Below are 19,326 nucleotides of genomic sequence, written 5' to 3' on the forward strand. Positions count from 1 at the left end.
TTCCCGAGGTAAGACCTCCTCAGCAAGAGCCATTTCGTTTACAAGGATGGCTCCTACTTTGACTTTCTGTAGGTGACCCTTCTTCATGGAGTGACGAATTTTCTTCCCAGAGGCATAACTGTTGACAAGCTTCCACAGTCTCTGACTTAACCACCACCACCACCCATTTCTTTCCTTTCTAGAAGGATTTGAGGAAAAATCTCAGATGCATGCCTCTTTCAACCGTTTGTCCTTTACAGGAAGAGAGAAGGACGCAACGCATAGACAGAAACAGGAAAATAAAAAAGTCCATGGATGTTAAAGTGCACTGGAGTTTTATTCTGAAGCATCAATTGAAACAAGATTCCATATTGAAAGAGGGAAGGAAAACTATGAAGAGGGAGGTGCCCCTTTGCCTTTCCTAGATGCACAGAGGGTCAGGGAGTACAACCCCAGCCTGGCTCACATTGCTCTATGGCCCCTGTTCCTCTCTGTGATATTTCAGGATTCACTTTTACGCGGACCATGCCGAGGAAGTAATTTCGTTTACATTGTTCCCCTCACAACCATTTCAAAACCAAAATATTGAAGGAACTTTTTTGACAGAGTTTTTAAAAATTATTTCATATGCTACTTATTTAATGAGAAGAACCACAGCCTTTTAAAGATTTATTCGGCAGTAGTAAGCACACTTTTTTTTTGAGAACAAACATTCTGCATTTGTTCAGTTCTGAAAGATTTCTAACAAAATAACAGGGGAGAAGAGAAGCAAAGTTTTCTCTTCATGGTCCAGTTATCGCTAGTCTTATACCATGCAGAGGAAGAAGTAGCACCCTTTACATTCATTCACCTTATAACTTCCTTGTTAGTAAAAATCATGTTTTGTGGTATGTTTACCCCCACCCTCTTAGTTTTGTGGCTATTTAATTTTAATATCTATTTCTGTGGTAGTTATTCAGCACACAATGGATAACCAGGGCATTGTTTCAGACTCAGCCCTAGCCACAGGAACCTTCTAACCTTCTCCAACCGACCGTTGTCAGACCTTAGAGGTGGGGATCTGCTCCACGCTGATTCAAGTGAGTGGCAAAGCTCTAGGGAGAGTACAGATAATTCATATTTATCCAAGTGAGAAACACTTCCACAGAAACAAAGGAAAACGCATCAAGTTCTGAGAAGAAGAAGAAACCAAAAAAACTTGGGGTGATTTGAGAAAGAAAGTTGAGAAAACAAAGTTAGAAGGCACTGTTTTGTTTGCAAGGGGTGGGAATCTGGCAAAATGTTTCCAAGATCTGGTCTTTTTTGAAACCACAAACTTTTAAAACCTATGATTCTTACCACTTCTCCAGTTAAAGAAGAACCTAAAAGCTTCAGCTAAGTTTAGTTTTGTTTGTTTGTTTTTTTACCAAGCAGGACACAGGAAGCCTGGAAGCATTTGTGCCCTAAGCTATGAATCTACAGTGTATCTGCTCTTTCTGTCTCGATTATGGAATTATTTAAGATTGCTCGTGCTTTTACTTCCATGGATTTTTTTTTTTTTAAGAGGGAGAGGGAGCTGCAGTTTCTTTGTAACCATTTGCACAGTGCCCTGAGTATTACTGTTTGTCTATTTGGGGCTTCAGCTGAGCTGGACCCTTCAAGCAAATGAGTTTGGGGGGGGGGCAGGAGGCACAGCTGGCTTTGACAACTACCAACTCTGCCTTTCTTGGCAAGGATTCTGAGCACGGAGTTGTGATAAACATATTTCACCTTTTGTATTACAAGGTTCCTCGCAAGTCCCTTCTCCAGCACTCTCCAACTGAGGGGGCATCCTCAAATCAACCTGAATTCTATAAGGTCCACCCCTAGCTGGGGTGTTTATTTTCTAGTAGGGGTCCCCACTACCGCACTTTAGGGAAGAGCAGTTCTACCGGTCTGCACAGTTTCTACGCAGCACTGTTTTGCACCGGGAGAGAGGTTGTTAAAAGCACCTACAGAATTGCTGGGGGCGGGTAGGGAGGAGGATATGCTCCCCCTCTCTCAGACAGCAGTTCCTAGAGAGACCCTGGGTAGCTCAGACTGAGGCCACTTTACTAAGCAGCAAGCGGGGTAGGGGCAGAGAATATGTCTCTTCCCTTCGCTGGTATCACTTTCCCCCTCCCGTGCTAACTTCGTGAGAAGAGGGGAACTCAGAGGAAGAGAGGTGGGGGAAAACTCTAATAAAGTCTAGTAGAAGTTTGCAAAATGCTGATCGCAGGCAGACAGCTTCTCACAGAGGACCAGGAAGAAACCATCTCGGGAGAGGGAAGCGTCCATTTCCCGCCTGCCAATGAAAAACACACAAAGTTGCAAATTTGAGGAAGGGGTAGGACTAGCCTTTTCTGGGGCAACCAGCTGCAGCTGCCGGCTACCGAGAGAGTGCTGGGGCAGCCCGCCGGCTCTGGGCGTCGGCAGCACGGCCGCCGGAGGCCAGGGGTGCATCCCGTGCCTCCGGGGCGGGCAGTGTCGCCGCGCGGCTCCCACCCCGCCCAGCCCGCAGCCACGACCTCCAGTCCTGCCCACACCTATCATTTGGAGCCATCTTCGCTCAGTCTTCCAAACATTCCGAGGGTTTTTGATTCCACTCGCCGCTTCTTCTTATTGAGTTCTCCGCGGTCTCCCTACAACTTGTCATAGCCTGTAATAAAATGCCCTTTCTGTCGGGAGTTAAAGTACAGAGGGCAGCGGTTCTATTTGCAACTGACAGCCGAGAAAAGGAGCTGCGGCAGCCTCGCTTTTGTCTGTCTGGGGCTTTAACTCCTGCAGGGCCGGCTACAGAGAACTAGCTGCTCCACAGGCAGCACCTCAGGTAGCGAACTAGCATCCCTAGACAGCCCGGGAGCAGAGATCTCAATCCTGACCTATGTCCCGCCCTGAATAAGGAGCTCGGTTGTGAGAAAGTTCTGGACCAACAAAACTGCCAACTATACTCTGTTGAGAAGCAGTCCTCAGATAAAGGACCCCTATTTTACTCTTTGGTCTGAGTGGGCTTGAGGAAGGACGTAAGGAAAGAAAAATGTTAAGTGATTCCTATGTCAGTATCCAGAGAGCTTTCACCTGGTTTAGTTACCAAACCGCTTCATCTATTTCTTCAGGGAGTCAAACTGTCCAAAAATTATTTCCATATCCCTGGGAACAAAGAAAGGAAGATTTGTGCACGAGTTTTGTGGCCCATCAGGTACCTGAAAAGATATGGTGTGGACAAGCCCTCTAAATCTCATCTGCTTCAGGAAGTGCTCAGCCTTTAGCCTGCATCCCCCCCCCCCCCCAGTTGGCAGTGTGTTCCACAAGGTACAGTCCCAGGCTGTCTTCAGTATTCACAGACCTGACCACAACTAATCTGATGCATTTAGGAAACCAAGCCACTTCTTACCTGGCCAACCCCTTCAGAAGTCACTCTAGGATACTCTAAGGGAGGGTGTTGGTGGGTTCCAGAGTCCCCCAGACATTGTGCGTGTGTCTTCAACACCTGAAGAGTTTAGGAAGTCGATGGGAGTAATACCACCTGGTGGGGGAGGAGAATTGGGAGCTCTGGTCAGTGAGGACAATTCAGACTGGGAGAGGGGAGGCAAACAAGAGTTTCTCAAACTACTTTACCATTTTACCTTTTGGGCAAAGGATGTGCTGGCCATACAGGGAGCATGTAGCAGGTGTTGCCCTGTCGTGGGTTTCTTCCCAACTTCTAGGTCCTCGCTCCAATCCCAGAACTCCTTTTCTGAGTTCCAAAGGGAGAGAGAGTGTGAGACTGCCTCCGTCCAGGAAAATAGCCCTTCCTCCCTCTGGCTTGCTGACTGGTCCTCATACCTTCTCATGTACAGTACATCCCTTACACACAGTGTACGTCTTACATACGATGTACATACAATGTGCATAAGTACATCTCTTTTGGCTGTCCCCATGGAGATAAACATGCCTGTCTGGCCCCCCTGTACCTCTCTATCTTCATATCCACCACACACTACCTTCTTCTAACTCTGTGAAGATACTAAGAACTTGAAATCAATAGTGTCAAAACCCAGGAAAGCTGAGAAATTGACCAGCTGACCTCCGCAGATGATTTTCTTCTAGAGGATGGGAAAGCCTGTGTCCTAAACTGATAACACCAAGAAACCAAAAGGATTCTGTTGAGAGTAGGAGTTATACAATATTCCTCAACAGAGAGTCCATTGTGCTTAGCTTGAAAGAGAGAGGGAGAGGGAGAGGGAGAGGGAGAGGGAGAGGGAGAGGGAGAGAGAGAGGGAGAGGGAGAGGGAGAGGGAGGGAGAGAGAGAGGGAGAGAGAGAGAGAGAGAGAGAGAGAGAGAGAGNAGAGAGAGAGAGAGAGAGAGAGAGAGAGAGAGAGAGAGAGAGAGAGAGAGAGAGAGATTTGAGCATTCCACATCAGAAGTGGCCTGTTAGAGGCAATGCAGAGCTGCAGTAGGGGAAAGTGTGCTGTCTCGGAAAACTTAAGCAGAAGTTTTTTAATCCCCTAAAGAAGGGGGAAACAGCAGCGTGGGGAAAAGCCGTACAGCACGCGGGCCACCTTGTCAGCTACAGTTCTCAGTTCTGTGTTTATCTCTCAAGTTTGATCTCTGGATCTCTAGTAAGGCTCTTGATGCAAACCCAAAGTGGTAGTTTGACATTCTTCCGCCAGCACCACCAGCTTTGTGTAGGTGACCGAAACTGTCCTTTCCTATCCTTAGGAAAAGTTAGAATTCTCTCCCCCACCCCAGGAGGCCAACTTTTACAGGAACCATTGTTCATTTAAAGCACTGGTTGGGACACTCAGGTCATAGCTGAAGATTTGGACAATAATACCCTTATTCTCCCAGTTAGCTGGTGGCTTCTATTCCAAATGAAGCTATTTGGGGACACGTAAAAGCCAGGAAATTTCCTGATGCACAATAGAAAATGACGCTGTCTGCCTTCTGCCTATTTCCACTCCAAAGTGAATCATGCCCCAGTTACCACCGGGCCTGACTTGATTTATCTTGGTTAATAGGATTAACGTGTCAGCCTTTCTCCAGAACTTCCAAGTGCATACCCGGAGTGTCACTGGCTGGCTGGTGTCTTCTCTCCTCTCTGATGGGCATAATGACACACCTACAAGCGGAGGGCCTTTGTCCACTGGGAGCAAGCAGATTATCCGTCTCCAGTGCAATAAGGCGCACGGTAGCCTCCTTTGCCAAGACTCAGAGCCAGAAGCCAGTCGCTATAAAATAATTGTGTCACTACCTCACCAGCACACTGGCCCTGCTTCATTTGTCTTTGGACTGTAATTGAACGGTTGAAGAGCAGGAACGTAGACAAATTCCAGCTGCATTGAGATCTGTTTCTTCCTCCGCTACCTCGGCCCATCATTAGATACTTTCCCTCCCTGTGCAGGAGGTCAGAGTGTATAAATATAAATTGCATTTTGCATTACTTCAAGATGAGTGAAGCTGTCAAAGCAATAATATGAGCTTTCAGTCCCACATTCTACCACTTCTTTCTCATTTTTTGGCCAGGAGGTCATGTGCAAATTGAACGTGACAACCCAGAAGACATGTCCAACAGACTCGTATTGTTACCCGGCTCAGCTGCCTGGCTCATGACAACATTAAACCCACATTAGTCCCCAGCCTCTGCCAGGCAGGGGCTCCCAAAGGCAGGGCCCAGGCTGCTCTGAAAGTTCACTTCGGTGGTGACATGTCATCTGCAAGTCATTGGCAGCAGTGACTGAAATATTTGCCGCGTAAGATTCGGGAGGATGTCCCATTACAAAGACCAGGACGGTGCTCTGTAGGGCAGAAAGCTGAGCACAAGGTGAAGAGCCAAAGAGGTCTGCAGCACGCAAATGTTAGAACACACACACATATCCACAAATGTGCACACACACATCCATGCAGTAGAGATACCCTTGATCCTGTCTGAAAATATGCATACTTTTCAGAATCCAACTGAAATGTGGTTGGACATAACTTTTGTTGCTATCTCCACAGGGAGAACATCATTTTGAAAGCCACCTGAAAACGCCCATGGACTTTAGCGTCTCATTAGCAACTCTGGCGACCTTTGATTATGAGATTCAATTCCAGAACAAAGATGAAGTCTCAGCCGCTCACAACACACGCCTAAGATGGTGGCTTGCCCCAAACTGCACTGTACTGAAGGGATATGAAACTATCAATTTCAAGGACATTGAAAGACTTGGAGGATCTGATCAGCAAGTATCTGTCTGCGTGACCCATTCGTGTCTTGCCCATATTGCAGCGAAGGGAGAACTGTTGTTCGCAGACAGGGTGTTTGATGGTTTCTAGGAAATGAGTGGCTGTTTCCATTCGTGTTCCAAATGGACAGGTGTCGACATCAGAATTCGCAACCTGGTTGGCAGACTCAGAGAGCGGCCAACGGACAAATTGGTTATGCAGAATAAACTTCCATCCCTCCCGTGACGACAGTGCATATGTGAGCACTGGCTGTAGGTGGGGCGGAGATGTGGAGATGCTGGGGCTGAAAGATTGATACAGGGTCCACTGAAGCCCTTTGATTCCAAGAGGCGCCATATGCAATGGCACTTCTGGAGCTCGCTGGGCTCTAAAGGCACGGATGAGAGTCACTTCACCTTCCATAGGAAGCACATATCAATCTCAACAAGTAAAATTAATCGAGCCGCCCGTCTGTGCAGACTCTGTTAAATGAGCCGCAGTCCCACACATCCCTTCTTTCTCAAAGAAAGTGTCCTTGTTTTTAATCCCCTTGAGTGAACTGGATATGTTTAAATATTGAGTGTGAGAACATGGTGTTGAAATAGGAGCGGCGGGGCTGAGTCCCCGGCACCCGGCTGCCCGCGTGGCTAGCTTATGCCCGAAATAATTACATGGAAACTGTATTCTTTCAAACACTGCCTGGCCCGGCTAGTTTCAGCTTCTTATTGGTTAGCTCTTACATATTGTTCTAACCCATTTCTAATATTCTGTGTAGCCCACGAGCTGGCTTACCAGGGAGGATCTTAACCTGCATCTGTCTGGAGCGGGAGAATCATGGCGACTCAATGACTCAGCTTCTTTTTCCCAGCATTCTCTTCTGTTTACTCCACCTACCTAATTTTCTGTCCTATGAGGGCCGAGGCAGTTTCTTTATTATTAACCAATGAAAGCAACAGATAAGATACAAGACCCACCTCCATCAACATGGCAACTGAGGCCCACACCTGGGAATATGGAATTCAAATGAGAATTCCTCCTTTGTTATTGATGGATATATATATTATCAAATACTACCTAAGGGTGACTTCTGGATTTGTGGAAGCTTCCATGTCTCCCATCATTTGTACTCTCATAACTCTTAGGATCCAGATGTCTGTGCTGAATTTTGCTTCTGGAATTAGCACACTATACAGTATGATGGTTGTGCGTAAGGAAAACAATACTATGGTAACTCAGGATCCAAAGTCTTGTCATAATTCATTTTTATTTTTGTTTTATTTTGCTGTGCTGTTTAGGAGAGAATCTCATGGAGCCCTGTCTAGTTTCAAACTCTCTGTACAGCTGAATCTGGCCTTGAACTCTTGGTCTTCCTACCTCCACCAGCTGAGTACTAAGATTCAAGGTGTGCACCACCACTCCCAGTTAACCTGGTAGCCTTTTGAAATTATCTACTTGTTTTATTGTATGAGTATAATGTGTGTGCACTGCACGTGTGCAAGAGCCCATAGAGACCAGAAGAGGGCATCAGATCCCCTGGAGCTGCCATATGGGTAGTGGAAACCAAACTCAGGTCCTCTGCAAGAGCTAACTGCTGAGCAATCTCTTCAGTCCCCTCATGTACTCTTATTGTCACACTTCTCCTGTCTCATAAATTAAGGCTGTTTTAACTTGAAAGGTGTTGATAACAATACTAGAAACACCTTTGATTGACTAAAGAACCAAGGTAGCCATGTGTTGACACTGAAAATATAGACGCATAACTGTGGACAGTTTTTTTCTGGGTGCCTACAGTCTTTTTATTACATGTATTTGTGTATGTGTGTGCGTGCACATGTTCACAGTCACAAGAAACATGGGCAGGCCAGAGAGCAACTTGGGGAAGTTGGTTCTCTCCTTACACCATGTAGGTTTCCAGGGATCAAACAGCTTTTCAAACTTGGTCACCAGTCTCTTAATCCACTGAACCATCTTGCCAGCACCTAACTATAGTTAAGCATGTCAAGCTTTTAATTACACCTTAAATCCCAGCACTTGGGAGGAATAAGGCAGGTGGGTCTCTGTGAGTTCAAAGTCAGCCTGGTCTAAATACTGAGCTCCAGGCCAGCCAGAGTTACAGTGAGACTTTGTATCAAAAAGCAAAGGTATAGATGTTTGAAATTTAAAGCCAATAATTTTCCAGTCACAAGTAGAATATAGGTCCACTTCTATATTTAAAGGCTTTGATAAAGCTAACCTGTATTCTTCATAAAAACTTCCCATTAGCCTTGAGTGGAAAATTGCACTCTCTAGCCTAAGAGTGCTGGTAGTTTTTAATTGATAAATTATTCAAAGATTCTTAAAGTCGTGTTTTCCAAAATCAGAGCAATTTCTCAGAGGCAAGTATAGTTATTGCTGCTACTCATGACAGTCACAACAAAACAATGAAGCTAGGACCTCCTTAAATATCATTATCTTCCCTGTGAAATGGAATTCCTGATTCCCAAAGTCAGATAAAGTGTATAAAGTATCCAGCACGGTGAGGACACTGGGACTTGCTGGCCTAGCCCCAGATTCGGTGAGAGATCTATGTCAAAAGAATAAGGAAGAGAATAATAGAGAGAACACCCAAGACCTTCCTTTAGCCGCCACGGGCACTTACCACACCCATGCACTGGGCACACATATACACACAAACTTCACATGCTATGATGATGCAAAGATATGTCTAAAATCTGAAGAAGAATGCAGAGCATTGAAATATATTATTTACTCTCTGATATTGATGATTCATTTGTAGAAATGGGACCAAAACTTTCTAGGTGCACTTCTAAAGACAAATAGTGGCATCATCTACCGATCGGATGCTGAAGCCAGCAGCCTCCAGCACCTAAAGATGTTTACATCATCCGGAAAGATCTCAGCACTGCTGGTTCTTTGAGAACTTCACGTGGAACCAATAATTCAGTGGGGAAATGTCTGGGAAGTACCGTGTACCCTACACAAAATTTCACAGTGATAATAATACTCCATATCTTAGTAAACTTCCTCTTATAACAAAGTTCACAGTTGTATTCTCCTATGGGCCTTTCAAATGCTCTTGTGCTGAATGTTTGGTGGCAGCTGATTATGAAGTAGAGAGGTGCTGGGGCCCAGGAGGAACTCAGATGGTGCTGACTCTGCAGTTCTGTGTTAAAAACCAAATATCCATTAATTGCTTAGGTGAAAACCAAATTGTTCCAGTAACTACCAATTGACTCAAATGCATGTGTGTGTATGTGCGTGTATATGTATATGTGATTATTGCCCGGTAATATTTAAAACATTTGCTATAGTAGTTCAACAAGAAAGTCAAATGGAGTTGACTTTGCTCCATTCTTTCTGAGCATAAGTGTCGTGTTCTGTGAGTGCAAATTGGATTCAGGGAACATTAAAATCTGCGCAAAGAGAAACAACTCCTCTTTCCACTCACGACCCAAACAGCCAAGTGTCTGGCATTGGCCTGTCAGCTGCTTTGCTGACCATAGGGAGCAGCCCGCATGACAGGAACACAGATGGACACTCGGAATGATTAATGTGTCTACCAGACCTGGCAGAGGGGAATGCAGAAAATGGTAGCAGATATGAACTAGTTTCTTTGTGTAGTGCTCCATCCAAGGCTGACATGGAGATCAGGAAAAAAGAATCCAGCTCTGTCCTTTGCTAGAAAGTCTGATTGCAACCTACCTTTCTTTCTCAAGATCCGGCTTTCCACCGGAAGCTGTACCAGCTTCCTGCCTGATCCCTCATGGTTGTTTTCACCTACCCTCCCTCCTCTTTTCCTTTCTTCCTTTGTTCCTTCCCTTCTCCCTTGCTTTGTGAGATGATGCGTCCTTCATTTCTGTGCCTTTTCTCAAGCACGGTCTCAACTCAGTGACCTCTGGATGCAAACTAGAGAAGCAGAGCTTGCACTTCAGAGTGAGGGACAAAGGGAACTATGTTGCTCTGAAGGGAAGGGAGGAGACATTATGAGGGGGAAACCTGGTGTTTTTGAACACACCCTCCACTTCCTAACCAAGTGGGCCACTCCTATGCAAGGTGTTCCTAATGTAACAGGAACACAGGACACCAAGAGTTCACCATTAAAAATGGGTCCCACATGAGACTATAACCTCAGGGTCATCCCTCAAGTTGGGGGGTTCTCCTTTTGTAGTGGTTTCCTTTGTTTTGTTTGGGTTCTGGATATTGAACTCAGGACCTTACACATGCTAAGAGGTTATTCTACCACTGAACCACGCCCCCAAGCCACATGGCTTCAATATTTTTAGTGTACTATGAATATGTAATAGAGATACTTACTTTTCAAAATTAATGTGTTTTGAATAACAATAGAAACATGGAAGAGGTAAAAAGGAGAGGAAAATATTCTGCTGGTCCTACCTCTTCACCCCTCCCCTCCCCATACTTACCAATGCTTCATTTCAAAAAATTAACTGAAACTGAATGTCTACACTTAACATGTTAGAAATCTTAGGCCCTTAGGCTTCATCTCAATGTGTGTGTGTGTAGAGTTTTAGGTAGATAGAAAGTTTGCATGGGACATATAGAGAGATCACAACATCCCCTGCCAACCTCTCTTATTATATATGTTTTGCTTTAGTATAACACATTTTTATAATGGCAACATCATATATGCGTGTTACAAAAGTTAAATATTATTTCAAAGTTGTTATAGCAAAATATACATTATAATTCAGTGTAATTATAAATCATTTTATGTAAGTTCATTTGTAAACAATATTACTATATGCACAACTGATGTAGGAAGTCCTTCTGTATATGTGTTGCTTTTATTGGCTAATGAATAAAGAAACTGTCTTGGGCCTGTGAAAGACAGAACAGAGGTAGGTGGGGAAAACTAAACTGAATGCTGGGAGAAAGAAGGCAGAGTCAGGGGAATGCCACGGAGCTGCCAGAAGAGAAAGATGCAAGTCACCAGTCGGAACCTTGCCAGTAGGCCACAAGCCTAGTGGTAAAACATAAAATAATAGAAATTAGTTAATTTAATATGTAAGAGCTTGTTAGTAATATGCTATAGTGATTGGCCAAGCAGTGATTTAATTAATATAGTTTCTGAGTAATTATTTCAGGACTGAGCAGCCGGGAATGAACAAATGGGCTCCAACAATACACAACAATGTACAGGTATTTGAATTCCAAGTCCTAAAGTGTTAGAAAGGGCATTTCAAATATTTACTGTGTGGCATTATATATTGTTGCTGAAAAAAAAAAACATTTTGAAGAAGGTTTTTGTATTGTTTTGTTTTATAGCCCCGAGTGTACTGGAACTCACTTTGTAGCTCAGACTGGCTTCAAACTCACAGAGATCTACCTGCCTCTGCCTCCCAAGTGCTGGGATTAAAGTATGCACTACTACCCCCAGTGAGAAATTTCTTTCCTTGTATTTGGGTTCGCTATTGGTTTGGAATGATCTATAGGTTTTCACAAGGCTGCAATGACATGTCTGCGCCCTTACTACTACATGCAGAGTTGTTCAATTCTTCTCAATGTCCTGTGTTCTCTGCATGTTTACCTGTCGTCCCCTCCCTCAGCCCATGAAATAATTGATGATTTTCCTGCCTCTGTAGTCATTGTCTTTTTGTGCCCTATTGTTGCAGCCTTCTCTAATCTGCTTCTTTCACTTGGCACCATGCCTTTAAATTTACGCTCTGTCTACTCATGGCTTGATGACTCTTTTCTTTTGCTTGATGCACACCCCTTTGATTGACACAGCTTGTTCACTCACCTGCTTAAACACATTTTAGCTGCATCCATCTTTTGGCAATTAAGAAGAGCATTATGGTATAGTACTCATCACTGTGGCAAAGTAGGTGACATAAACTACTTGGAGGCAAGGTGTATTCTCGTTCAGGGTTTTGGAGCACTCAGTCCATTGTGATGAGGAAAGGATGGGTCAGGCCAAGTTTGTGATCTTGTGCTGGAGGCTAGTCCCACCACAGTGGGCCAGGAAGCACAGGTTTCAGAACTGAGGGTGGGTAAAACTTTTCAAGACCACCGTTTAGGGGCTGGAGAGATGGCTCAGAGGTTAAGAGCATTGCCAGAAAGGGTCACCAGATCTCATTACAGATGGTTGTGAACCACATGTGGTTGCCTGGAATTGAACTCAGGACCTTTGGAAGAGCAGCCTGTGATCTTAACCTCTGAGCCATCTTTCCAGCTTATGTACCACAGGCATTTCCAAAAGGTGGAGAACCAGATCCTGACAACAACACCTGCCACACTCATGAACACACTGAAGCAAGAGCTGCCTGCAGGTGGAGGAGCACAGGATCACTTAAGAGAGTGATTTGATTGGCCACAGGGCTTCTCTTTTAGCTTTGAGACCTACTTACTCTGTGATCTCTGGAGAGTTATAAACCTTTCAATGTTAGGTTTTCTCAACTCTAATTAGGCAATAGCATCCGAATACTAGGATCCCAAACATTACTTAAGAAGTCCCATACATATCTTCGCAAAAACACTAGGGATAAGTAAGTTCTCAATAAACATTAGTCATTTTAATGTCCTGTTACATAATAACCTTCAATAGCCATCACATCCCTTAGGGATAAATTTGCTCGGCAGTGCACTCAGAAACACCAAACATAGAATAATTCAATGTGCTGATGAAGTCTGATGAGGAAAATCCAAGTACAAGGCGCGTTAAAAAGAAAAACAAGAAAGGAAAGCGGACCTGAGAATGGAAGTCAAGTGAAACTGCTTCCTCCTTCGAGGTTTTGGTCCACGAAATCAACTTCTTTCTTGTACTCTCAGCCCTGGTTCTTACTTGTTTCTTGGCTTGGAATCCTTTGGGGCAAAGCCTGAATTACGAAATACCCTCTCCCTGGTGGCCTGCCAAAGCCTGCTCTGCGAGCACCCAGGCTGACTGGCATTCCCACATGTGAGCAGACTCCTCACCCTCAGGGCCTGAGTAACTCTGGTGCCTTTTCTCTCCTCAGACACCTCCGCAGGAAGGTGGGAGGGGAGCCATATTAAGCAATCCACGTGGTAATTGTTTTTAAAGTATTCTTTGGGCAGTTCTTATATGATGATAGAACAAAAGATGCCAACGCTGGAAAATAAATACACAGGGACTATAGCTTCTTGGGATTCCGTTTGTATTGGAAATTAACAAATGAAAGGCATTCTCCCCTGTGCATTCCTAATTAATAATCCATGGCTCTCTCCGCGGTGCTAATGTGCCAATGGGAGCAGAGCTGTTCCAGGGTGTACCAGCTGATTCGCCATCATGATATCGAATAACTAGTCTTCTTGCTTTAGCGACATGAGCGGAGTCTAAATGTCCTGAGGTCAGAACATATGGAATTGTTTTTAACTAAGAGTAAACAATGAAACCCAATAGCGTAGGTGGGGCAAAGGCTGCAAAGCAAGGACTTACTATCAGAATCTGCTCCACAGTACCAAAACACAAGACGACAGTCATATTTAGATCAAAATATTGTTGAGCAGCTATAAGATTAAAATATGCCAGAAGAGCTCAGAATCGTGAGTCAGAATTCTAGACAAATTGAATGTGAAAGCTAAACCACGGGAGATGTGACTCTTAGGAAAGGATGGCGACAGCTAGGTTTCAAAACTCTCTCACTGGAGTCCTCTGTGGAAGAGAAGAGAGGGCAGGGAACTGAAATGAACTGGTTCTTCCTTGTTCATCTCCCTTGCCCCATTGCTATATCCACGCGGGTTCCTGGTATATAAAGTGTTCTGAGGCTGGGCATGGAAGCCTATGCCTATCATCCCAACTCTTAGGAAACTGAGAGAGGAGATTGCGTGCAAGTTTGAGGACAACCTGAGCATCGTGGTGAGTTCCGAGGCAGCCTGGGCTATGGAGTGAGATCATAATTCACAAAAAGAAAAGGGAAGAAAGAGAGAGAGAGAGAAAGAAAAGAAAAAAGAAAGAAAAGCAAAAGGGGCTGGAAAAAAGAAATGAAGAACAAAAGAAAGGATGGAAAGATAAGTAAGTTTCATATTCTAAATTTGTTTTGGATGTGCAAGGACCTAGAGAAACATCTCTGTTTTTTCTAAAACATTTTTATTCTTTCTGATCCAGCATGATGAGTTTGAACACAAAATCTGGAATCAGACCCTTGACATGAGCTCTGATCTCCATTCCTCTGAGCCACAATTTTTTATTTGAAATATGTCAGTGTGTAGATTAAGAAGGATGTGCCTGCCCAACAATCACATGACCTGTACAGGAAAAGTCTCCAAACAGAAGATACCAGTTAAATTGGCTGTACTGTAAGATGCCCTTGCAAATAAAAGACCCTCTCACCACAGAATATTAGCTTCTTGTTACATCTATCTCTTGGTTGGGGGGGGGGCAGTGAGAGCTGGGGTACTCCTGTAAGGTGAGAGGACACTTGATGGTGTTAATGTCCCTACCTTGTGAGTTCTGGAGTTCAAACTCAAGCCTCCAAGCTTGACACATGCCTTTACCCAATGAGCCAGCTCACCAGCCCAGAGTAGCTTCTTAAAACATAAAAAAAATGTTCAGTTTTTCCAAAGCCTTGTGCTCCCTAAAATATATAGTGTCTTAATTTAATAAAAAATAATATCAATATCAATAGAGCTGGTGTTGATGATGTACAGAGGACCCGGATCTGAGGACCTAAGATCAGGAGAACTGGATAATCCCATCAGCAGATAAACCTATGAGAGTGTGAACGTGAGTAGTTGAATTGATGCTGTAAGATTTAGAATGCTTAGGGAGGAGGACGTGGCCCACACTGCGTTCTTTATGGACAGTGAGTCAGATCTCTGCCAGGCTCATGGCTCCTGACTCCTCAGAGGCATTCTCCAATAACAGTTTCCTCCTGGAGACTCAGTTGCTGTAGCTCTTAGCTCTGCAGTGTGTGTGTGTCCGTATGTGTGTGTGTGTCTGTAGGTGTGTGTGCGCGTGTGTACGCGCACTCACAGGAGGAGAAAGAGTAGAGCTTTTTTGCCTCCAATATAATAGGAGCTTGAAACTAGCATTCTCAGTCAATATGAAGCCAGGCAGAGGAAATATGAGCCCAACCTTGAAATCCCTCTTACTGTCAAAAGAATGACCTTGTAGGGTGTGGGATCTCAAATTGCCTAATATTTTATTTGTATGTATGGCATGACCCCACCCGCACCCCCACCCCCACCAGAAAGTGGGAAAGAAAGAAACAGAAAGGGAAGAAACGAGTTTCTTCTGAGAGCTGACATTAAAAATGTCAAGTGTCTGAGTCAGGCCCACTGCCACATGCACGTGACTGTAGCCTTGGGTGTGGAGCACAGAGGGAGGGCCAGTTCAAGACCAGGCTGTGCTACAGCCGAGACCAAGAACTAGAGATCTAATCTCTGTGGTTCAGCTCTTGCCTTGCATGCACAAGGCGCTGGGCTCGACTCCCAGTACTAAAACCAAGAATGTTGTGTCTCTGGAATGTGCTTTCTGTGGCGTCTCAAAGTTATGAATGTTGATGCTGGAGAGAAGGTGCCTTGGTGAGCAATTCCTGCATGCCGCCGGGGTAGGCTCTGCCCGTCCCCAGGCGCAGTGGCCTCTGCTGCACACAGCCCCAGCTTTCAGGGGCTGCCTTTCCACATCTTTAGGTCCTTGTTGAGGAAGGAGGAGACAGATGGAGATATTTCAAATCATTCCGAGTCAATTAATTATCGAAACAGGGTCATATATAGCCCAAGATTACCTCAAACTCATTTAGTAACAAAGGATGACCTTCAGGTCCTCAACTTCAGCCTCTACCTCCCAAGTGCTGACATTAGAGGTATGTAATCCCATGCCTGGAGTTTTCCTCTTCCTTCTTTCCTTTCTTCCTTCCTTTTTTTCTTTGGAGAAAGGGTTTCTCTGTGGAACAGTTCTGGCTGTCCTAGAACTCACTTTGTAGACCAGGTTGGCCTGAACTCATGCGATCCACCTGCCTCTGATTCCCAAGGGATTAAAGGTGTGCACCATCGCTGCCCATCCCATGCCTATCTTTTGTAGCCTCGGTGACAGAACTCGGGGGTTCTGTAGAGACTACAGAAGAACTCTAGCAACTGAACCCATGCCCCAGCTTAGTTCCTGAATTTTAAACATGCTTTTTGAGGTTCTATTCTAAAGCTACTTTAAAGAGAGTTATATATTAGGAACAAGTACACTTTCTTTGTCTCAGCCTCCTCGTTTCCTGTGCTGGGGATCAAACCTCACACATGTGGGGCAAATACTCTGCCATAATCAAGCACCTCAGCCCTCCACTGCTTTCTGGGTGCCGGCATTTTCTTCTCGTTTCGTGAAGCATAAACTGGTTCTCCTTGTAGGGGAACTCCCCACCTTCAACCATGCCGTCCAGACCTCCTGGTCTTCCTTCAGCTCCTCTGCAAGGATTCCTTTTGCTGTTTTTCTTCTCCTGGTGGCCCTGGCTCATTTCCACACATCCCCTACATTATTTCTTATGGGAACCCTTCTCTGTTCCTTCCCTTTTTCTAGGTCAACACCGTACAATTACTTGCCGTTTGCCTGGTCCTCTACTTCAAGCCTCTTTGCCTTGTCTGTGTGTCCCGGTGCCTAACCCAATGCGTATACATAGGATCTGCTGTATCATAGTTCATGGAAGAAGAAGAGAAAGCAGATGAGATGGAAGGAAAAAAGAAAAGGAAAGGGAAATAAAGGAGGAAAAGAGGAAGAGCCACTACGGAGTTCTTCCCTAGCTGTCTGTCCCCTAAACACAGTGTCTTCCTTCTCTTTCATGCCCATCTTCTTCACAGAAACTCCAAAATTAGCAAAGCTAAAAATCAACCCTGCCTTAGCGGACACCCTCAGTTTCAGCCACATTTCTGTTCTTGTTGATGGTGTGAATCAGATGTGTGTGTGTGTGTGTGTGTGGATTGTGTTCCAAGTCCAATTATCTCCACGAGAAAAGAAAAAGGAATCAGGATTCTATCACACACATCTCAAATAAGTGGCGACATAGACTTGGTCAAAACATAATTTTTATTTAAGGCTTAAAATATTACCAAAAAATATATTTTCTGTAGGAAACAACGAGTTCATCTTGATACATTGTAACACCAATGAAAGAAAGACGGTAGAAAGTATACCATTCGAGGGTGAAGAGAGAAAAAGCTTATTTGGGGAAAGACTGCAGAAAATGTGGTCTTCGGATGGCGACGTGTTTTATTTGTTCGTTGCTTCATTAGTAGCAACGCCCGAGGCATCTATTTCGTAAGACTGAAAAACATTCTATTTAATTAAAAAGAAGGTTTATTACGCTCCTCACGGAAAGCAAAAATTAAAACTAAGATAATCCCAAGATCCCTGGGCGTATTTCCCACACGCATTTCCTGGAAGATGTAGCAAGCCCAGCTTACCCTTAGAGCCCTTGACAGGGCCCAATCCTTGGCTTATGTACTCACAACACCACGCACATCCAAACTCATAAGCGTGCAGTGCTACAGTGAGCCGCATCACACTGCACACGAGGAGGATGAAGTAGATTTAGTTTCTGTTTAGTTTGGTTTGGTTTGGTTTTTGAGATAGGGTTTCTCCGTGTAATCCTGACTGTCCTGGAACGTATTCTGTAGACCGGAGTGGCCTCGAATCCAGGGATCTGCCTGCCTCCATCTCAGGAGTTCCAGGATTGCAGGTGTGTACCACCGCACTTGGCTGAGGATGAAGTGGATTTATTTTAAAGACTTTCAAAGAAATTTTCCTTTGAATTCAATGAATTTCCTCAATTTTGTAGAGAGATTTTTTTTTCTGTTTTCAATGAAAAGAGTAAAAATAAGAAAGCACCAGCGTTCTGAGGGAGAAGCAACGCTTGTTCATTTGGATGGCTGTCTTGATTCTTCAGATCCTTCCCTTAGAGAATGCTGTTTGGGATGGCCCACGGAGATAGCCGCGCAGGTAAAAGTGCCTGCTATGCCAACAAAATGGCCTGAGTTCAATCACCAGAACCCAGATAAATGCAGAAGGCCAGAAGTGACTGTGCCAAGTTGTCCCCCCTGACCAAAACATACAGATCATGCACACACAGACATGATAATAACAATAAGTAAAATTGTAAAATTAAAAGGGAAAAAAAAAAACCAATGAAGCACAGGGATGGTTTGTTTCAGAACAGGACAAGGACTTGAATGGTACAGAGATAAGACCACGACAGGACTTTTCAAAGGTTGCAATGACTAAGTCCAGATGAGACCGTAGCAGAGATTTAGTCAGGTATTTAAGATTTGTACTAGGCAATAAAACTGGCAGATCCTTGTTCCGTTTTCCCATAAGAGACCAGGCCACTCGGAGACACCGCTGCTAAGGAAATTTAAAGCGAGCTAAAGGAAATATCTCTTCACCTGCTGGAATCCACGCGGAGGAATTTTCAGGCACCGGCAGCTGTAAAATCAATCACTACGTCGGATTTTTCAGTCAGGGTAGGATAACGTACGATCCACTCCTGTGGCTAATCGGAGAGGAGAAAGTCAATCAATTCGCTTGCCTCTAGGAGATCACAGTTGATTGTAAGTAGGTCAGGAAAGGATGTACCCCATACTTGATCAGGATAATTAAAGATTGTTGATCCATGCTTACAAGTCCTAGAAGGACAGAGGATATGAAGACCAAATGACTAGATCCGAGATTCCAAATATTAATTGACAGAAACAAAAAAAAATTAAACAATACCAAAAAAAACAATTCTAGGAATTAACGATCTTCTTAAAGTCATTTTTGTAGCATAAACATCCTCTGGTAATTTAGATAAAATGTGATATTTTGCTGTGTTTCATGTTTTGCCATGCGGTGTTGGAGTTCAGGATGGAGCCTGGGGTCTTGTGCATACAAGACAAGCCCTCTCCCGCTGAGCCTCATCCCAAGCCCTGATTTGCATTTCTCAAATCTGATTCTCTGGCCAGCATTCTTGAAGTATTCCTGACAAACATGAAAACAGTTAATATGTATGACATTTTTTCTCCTGAGGGAGCGTAGAGTCTGGCTGAAGCTCCAAGTGCAATGCAGATGTTATTAGTAAGGTGACGTTAATTTTGAGGCTGTCATGTTGAACGTCAGTAAGAATGCCCTTCGATAAAGGTATCAAGGTTTGGATATAGTCCTTTTTGAAAAGCTGTTATCTTCTCTCATCTGTTTCTCTCTCTCTCTCTCTCTCTCTCTCTCTCTC

General features: G+C 44.3%; 1 long non-coding RNA gene across 2 annotated transcripts in view; it reads right to left on the minus strand.

Annotated features, from left to right (window-relative positions):
• Nucleotides 1-303: 303 nt before the first annotated feature.
• The window catches only part of LOC126505955 (uncharacterized), a 46,882-nt gene continuing 27,859 nt past the window's right edge, over nucleotides 304-19,326 (minus strand). The window contains exons 2-5 of one of the 2 annotated variants that reach the window (XR_007593030.1): nucleotides 3,603-3,712; nucleotides 3,371-3,502; nucleotides 2,523-3,126; nucleotides 304-2,281 (exon numbers count right to left, since the gene is read on the minus strand). This is a non-coding gene — a long non-coding RNA (uncharacterized lncRNA). Of the gene's footprint in view, nucleotides 3,127-3,370; nucleotides 3,503-3,602; nucleotides 3,713-19,326 lie in introns of both variants that reach the window. The other variant, XR_007593029.1, reaches the window with a different exon arrangement.

The sequence above is a fragment of the Alexandromys fortis genome, unplaced genomic scaffold (genome assembly GCF_014885135.2).
Source record: "Alexandromys fortis isolate MF-2015 unplaced genomic scaffold, M_Fortis_MF-2015_v1.1 scaffold_67, whole genome shotgun sequence".
Taxonomy (NCBI): domain Eukaryota; kingdom Metazoa; phylum Chordata; class Mammalia; order Rodentia; family Cricetidae; genus Alexandromys; species Alexandromys fortis.